At 43.2% G+C, this 6,558-nt stretch overlaps 1 long non-coding RNA gene across 1 annotated transcript; it reads left to right on the forward strand.

Moving 5' to 3' along the window:
- The first annotated feature begins 265 nt into the window (after nucleotides 1–265).
- Nucleotides 266–2,369, forward strand: LOC310754141. The gene is made up of 2 exons (XR_014543652.1): nucleotides 266–303; nucleotides 441–2,369. It is a non-coding gene; the product is annotated as an uncharacterized lncRNA (long non-coding RNA).
- Nucleotides 2,370–6,558: the final 4,189 nt, after the last annotated feature.

Genomic DNA, 6,558 nt, shown 5'->3' on the forward strand with positions numbered 1-6,558 from the left:
AGTGCTTCAGAGATTCTCATGTGATTATGTCAGGGGCAGGTGCCAGGAGCAGGTCAGTAATAACTCACACAGCATCAGTGAACTCTTTATTCAAAGAAACAAAGAGCTCAGTAGGTCAGGCCTAGTGAGCATAGAAAATCTTCCCAGTTGAGTTTGTCCCAACAAGACTGTTGTGAGGACTGAAGGACCCTACCTTCTCTCAGCTTCCTAAGTCTCCTCCTTCCCCAAGGTCCTTCCCAAGCAATCTGAGACTCCAACACCTTGTCTCTTTTTGTTCTGCAGAGGAGCTAGACACAGTAGGAGGTTGGACTAGAATTCAGGCATAGGCAAACTCGGCCCTGCAGATGTTTTGGGACTACAACTCCCATCATCCCTGACCACTGGTCCTGTTAGCTGGGGATGATGGGAGTTGTAGTCTCAAAAACATCTGGAGGGCCAAGTTTGCCTATGCCTGGACTAGATGATCTTCGTGGTCCCTTCCAGCTCTACAACTCTATGATTCTATGTCAGCTCTTCCAGTCCAAAAGTTCTTCCTGATGCTTAGTCAAGATCTCTTTTCTTGTAACTTGAATCCATTGCTTTGAGTCCTACCCTCCAGAGCAGGAAAAAAACAAGCTTGTTCCATCCTCCATGTGAAGTGGGAGGTGTGTTTTCAAAGCCCACCAGTTTTTAGAAGGTTTTAAATAACTGAAGAAGCAGGTTCTGATTTCTGGCATTTCTCATTCCTATTTAGCTAGAAGCTCTCTCAGCAAATTTGTTCATCCTATGGTGAAATGGTTACTAGACTGTGCCACTCAGACTGCAGGTGAGAGAGTGGGATTCATTAAGTGACTGAATACTATGGTTGGGGCAGGGTGAAATTCACCATACAAAAGACGTGCATGAAAGAAAGTTAAATTAAAACCCATCTCTCTGCCATCTATTTATTTACATGTAGCAAGACAAACTGTAGCAATGCAATCTGGTTTTAGTATACGAGGACCTGTTTATGTAGAGAACTTAGGGCCAATACTGTTATTGACATGGTATATTCCTCTCTTGCCAGCGTAGTCCTGTTCGGGTGCCAATGGGACTGTGGAGAGGGATATCAAGGTTGTACCTGCTGACCTTCCTCCCAGGTCACCCACACCCAGAATCCTTGAATGCATGAAAGCAAGGATTGGAGTTACACACACACATTCATATGTACTTGAAGGAACATCTTAAGATCTCATATTTCACTTTGGGGTGGCTCATTTGAATGCATTCCCACACAAAATCATGCCCTACACATTTTCTTCCCATTAGCTTCCAACCTTCTCAGGAGTTCTGAGGAGGTATAATCAGATCAGAGGACTATACCACATTCATCAGACCTAGCTCAAGTTGAAATCAACAGAAAGCCAATTTATGCAGTGTTTCACCTTTGGCAGGCTTGGAGGGAGAGATCAGTTCAGTCTGAATCACAGCGAGGTAGGAATCCCATTTATGTTTTATATATAAAGTCACAGGAAAAGCAGTTAAGGCAGACAAAAGAGAACTTTCCTCTTTGGAGCTGTTCTGTCTTTCCTCTAGAGGTGTTGGGATTTGTCTGGCTAATAGTGAGATTTTTGCACCTGTGCTTCTCAAGTGCCAAACAGAAAACAGGCTTGAATATTCATTTTGTGTGCATATATATATATATGTAAACGTAACTCCAGTTGTCATCTGGATTAATTGTGTATGCTGTGTTCTAGTTACTGGATAGAGAAATAGCAACACGAAGACCTCTTGGTCCTCCAGCTAACCAAAGTCATATTTATTTTCCACATTTAGCTATCTACCCACTGAAATTAAACGATAATTGACTTGGGCAGAGCAGGGAGGAGAGAGAGGTCTCTCCTCTTCTAGCATGCATTTCATACAAAATAGACGCCTTTTATGTGTAGAAACCACCTGCTCCATAATCTCTGAAATTCCACAATGTGTCTTTGTTCAGAACAAGCATGTTATCCCTGTAAAGTTTTAAGTATAAGTTAAGATGTTTTCGTACAGATAAAAAACAATAACTGTTAACATGTCTGGCAATTGCTGAAATGTTGTATAGTTCTGAAGCTACTTTTCTTTTTCTTTCTATGTAAAGGGGGGGGAAGTATCCTGCTTGTTTCCTTTGCATTACCAATGTGTTGCACAGATTATCCACTTCTGTTTACATTTCTCTTCTTTCTTTCTAAAAAGTAATACTTTCTGTACAAACATTTTCAATGTTGTTTGTTGTTTTTAAATGCAATTGTCTCTGTATAATATAATATTGGTTGAACTGGTACATTCATGTCTCTCATAGAGGGATTAATTATACTGCCAGCACATTGAATTATTAAAAAAAGGAAAATAAAATTTTTATGAAAGCATATCTTTGTTTGTAATCCTGAATTTTACACTGCAGTTGATCAATGCCTCATCTACTCACCCCTTTGTAGAAATCTAGATATCTTGCCATCTGTGTTTTATTTACTACCCATTTTCTCTCATTTAAATCTAGGAGTATAGAAAGTTGCCTTACACTAAGATCTTTGGCCTATCTAGCTTAGTATTGTCTACACTGATTGGCAGCAGCTCACCTGGATTTCAATATGCAATCAGTATGTAATCCTGTGAATTCAAGACAGATCACACTTTAATAGCCTAAAACTCAATAGGCATGATAATGCTGGTACAAAGGAACCCAAAGTACAATTACTAATGTTGTGACAAATTCAGAAGTGCAGGGTTCCATCATGATAGTCACAGCGATGCCCCACTCATACCTACACACACTGCCACAGCAACACACCCTTCTAAGATTACAGAATAGTCCTATCCATGTGCTTTAATAATAATTAAAGGGGCATTACAACAATCAGTGCAGTTCTCCATGTGTTGCCTTTCAGCTCGATCTACTATTTTCTGTGGATGTACATGGGAAAAAATGATTTGGAGTGCTCCAGTATCTTATTTCAGAGTAGATTAAGTTGTTTTCCTTTAAGTTCCATTGTATGTAACAGAACTTGCACATTGTTCTCATGAAACTGAAGCACCTTGTGTTTTCAGTGCTCCTAAATGTTCCGCTGTGAAGCATATGGAGCAGCTCCTCTCTGTTCTTCCTATGTGCTTTCTCCAAACTGACCCTCGCAACCAATCCTCATTGGCTCACTCACGTCCTTTCATTCTGGCTGGCTCCAGTCAGCACAAAGAGGGAGAAGACTTCTCAGTGGCAAAACAAAAAACCCTGTTCATGTTAGTTAGGCAGCTGTACGACTCTGGTGACAGGATGCAAGTGAAGGATGACAACTGGACACTAAATAAGAAATGATGCAGCTAGGGGAGGAAATGATTGGCGTATGTTTGGAACAGGAGCGGGAAACCTGATTTTAAGAAATTGTGTTAAAGTAATTTTGTTTGATTTGTAATTATTTGCAAAATTCATAGAAATAATTGCAGGGGGTACTCTGGTGACAGGGGCCCTGCTGTGACCCTTCTGCAAAAATAGTAATGGGTCTTCAACCTTGGACAACTACATACCTGTGTACAATACGTGAATGGAGTGGAATTGAAGAGGAGGAATTCTCCCATCACTGTCCCACCACATCCCCTGGTCCTGACACTTTGATTCTTTAAGTGCAAATTTAAAGCAAACTGACATAATTCATTGCTTTTAGACTTATATGCATATCAGAACGCAGCTATCGGTCAGACACACACTTTGAACTTGCTGATGCAGTTTTGGTTCCTAAGCCATGCACCCCAAAATGCATATAATAGGGGAAAACTATGCCCCCAAAATGCATATTTTAGGAGAAGTAGAAAATGTGGACATAAGCAGGAAGTGAGCACAATTTAAATATGGATTTTCATGCCTTTTTATATAAAAGAAAACCTGGCCTTTTGAAGCACACATAAAGCAAGAACAATCAGGCTTTTCCCAATAAGGATAGCGACAGGAAAATGCACTGGAAACTGTGGTGTGTCATTGTAAGGAAAACACTGGGGCCTAATTTGAATAGTAGAATGTTTGGTATCTGGTAGGTGGGGCTTCTGTGTTTTGTTCCGGAATCAGCCCCTCTCTTCAGTGGGTTCCGTTATGTTCAGTTAAGAGACACCAACTGCCTTTTCTTGCTTCTTGCCTCAGACTTGCCTTGTGATGTACCGTATTTTTTGCTCTATAGGACGCACTCTCCCCCCTCCAAAATTAAGGGAAAATGTGTGTGCGTCCTATGGAGCGAATGCAGGCTCCTTGGCTTCAGCGATAGCAACGCGAAGCCTCCGAAGCGCAGAGGGAGCGCTCCCAGTCCCACCAGGAGATGCTGGGGACTGAACCTGATGCCTTCTGCATGCTAAGCAGTTGTTCTACCACTGAGCTATGGCCCTAGCTCACAATATTGCTGTCAGGATAAAATGGAGAAGGTGGAGGCTGAAGTGTGTATGCTCTGTGGAGGAAAGGTGGGATAGAAGTATAAGAAGGAATAAAGTATGTAAACTAGCCTATAAGTGAATACACTACAGTATATTTTTAACTTACTCTCCTAATAATTTGTATATACCGTATTTTTTGCTCTATAAGACTCACTTTTTCCCTCCTAAAAAGTAAGGGGAAATGTGTGTGCATCTTATGGAGCGAATGCAGGCTGCGCAGCTATCCCAGAAGCCAGAACAGCAAGAGGGATTGCTGCTTTCATTGCGCAGTGATCCCTCTTGCTGTTCTGGCTTCTGAGATTCAGAATTTTTTTTTCTTGTTTTTCTCCTCCAAAAACTAGGTGCATCTTGTGGTCTGGTGCATCTTATAGAGCGAAAAATACGGTAAATTATAAAAGTGGCATATAAATTCTGTTAAATAAAAAAAGAGGAAATGTTCAGACTTTCAAACAGTATGTTATGCCTGAGCCTTCATTGCTGAAACTCCCAACAGCATTTTCATGCTCACAAACACCTGATGAAGGAACCATTATGACATAACCCATTCAAGCAGAGTGAAGGGGCAACAGGCTGTCAACAGTGGCAGTAGTTGGGGGCTCCCATCTATTAAAAAGCCACAGAAAGTCTTTTCATACTGCCTGAGGAATTAATCCCTTCTTTAACGTTCATAATTGCTGGATCGATTTAACAGGACTAGAGCTAACATTTGCTTGGATTTGGCACCATTGATAGGGAACTGCCTGCTGTGTCCTCCGCTTTGAAGTCACCCTGGTCTTTGGGCCTCCAGCATCTTCTTCAGCATGTCCAACCCATCTAAGAGCCGTATGATACTGGTGTTCCACTGGGTTAGGAAGAAGCCCCTGACAGAGAAGCCGTGCTCTACCATCTCAGCCAGACCTTCTGCCTCTGCACCGGCTTGCAACACTCCTCACATTTCATCCTACTTCACGAGGAGCAAGACACAAGCCACTCCGCTCAGGAGGTCCAGCAGGCACAAGGTGCTGCGATTGCCGAATCTCACTGACCCCAAGTTTTTAAGATCTGTCATTGGCAGCGTTGGCCGGAAGAGAGCCCGCAGGCATGGCAAGCAAAAGAAGACTCCAGCGGGAACAGGAAAAGGGGTGAGGGCTAGGCTAGAGGCAAGAAGGCTCCAAAGCTATTTGCGGGGTGGGATTGCTTTGGAAGATGCCTTCTCACAATTTCTACCCTTGAACCACATAAGGACATAAGAAGTGCCTGCTGGTTGAGGCCACATTGGCCTGTCTAGTCCAGGATCCTGTTCTCACAGTGGCCAACCAGAGGCCTGTGGAAACAAGAGCATTCTGTATTCCCTTCCTGCATCTTCCAGCAACTACTATTCACAAAGGTTACTGCCACTGACTGTGGAGGTAGAGCATAGTCATTGTGCCTAGTGGCCATTGATAGCCTTTCCTGCATAAAACCATCCAAGTTGGTGGCCGTCACAGCTTTCTGTGGGATTGAGCTCCCAGAGGGGTAGCTGAGCATGCCTGCTGCAGGAAAAAAAGGCATTAAAAGCACATTTCTCCCAAAGAATCCTGGGAATTGCAGTTTGTAAAGGGTGCTACAAATTGTAGCTATGCGGTAGAAGGGTAATCTACAGTTCCCAGGATTCTTACAGGGGAGAAGCGATCATATTGTTGTTGTAGTTGTATTTTTATAAATATTATAAAACCCATTCCTGCAAGCCATGTAGTCTGGAATAAACTCAGTCACCCCTCTCATCATTAATTGTTTCTACTAGGTGGGGAGGGGTGTTGGATCTGCTTCCCTGCCTTGAAGAAAGGCGCAGGTCAGATGTGTGCCCAGACCTGGCCACACTTCGCAAGAGAGGTGTGTTGGTTCAAGGTGGCCACGCTGCCTGCAACTTGCACTCCTTCCTGACGTGTCTTCCCCAAACCCCTTCTTCCAGAGGCTGTGTTGAAGTTTTCCATCACATGGAACACAAACTGGCGGAACTACCTCGAGGCTCAGGCAGTGGTGGAAACCCTCCTCAAGCATGAGACGCCAGAGAGCCCCTTGCAATACGAAGGGATCAAAGCAGCTGTGGAGTCTCTCCTACCATACACAGCACTTCCAGAGGCTGGGCCGGTTACTGGAGGCCTCCATGTTCCTTGATTTCATGTAACA

The sequence above is a fragment of the Podarcis filfolensis genome (genome assembly GCF_964270895.1).
Source record: "Podarcis filfolensis genome assembly, chromosome: Z".
Classification (NCBI taxonomy): Eukaryota; Metazoa; Chordata; class Lepidosauria; order Squamata; family Lacertidae; genus Podarcis; species Podarcis filfolensis.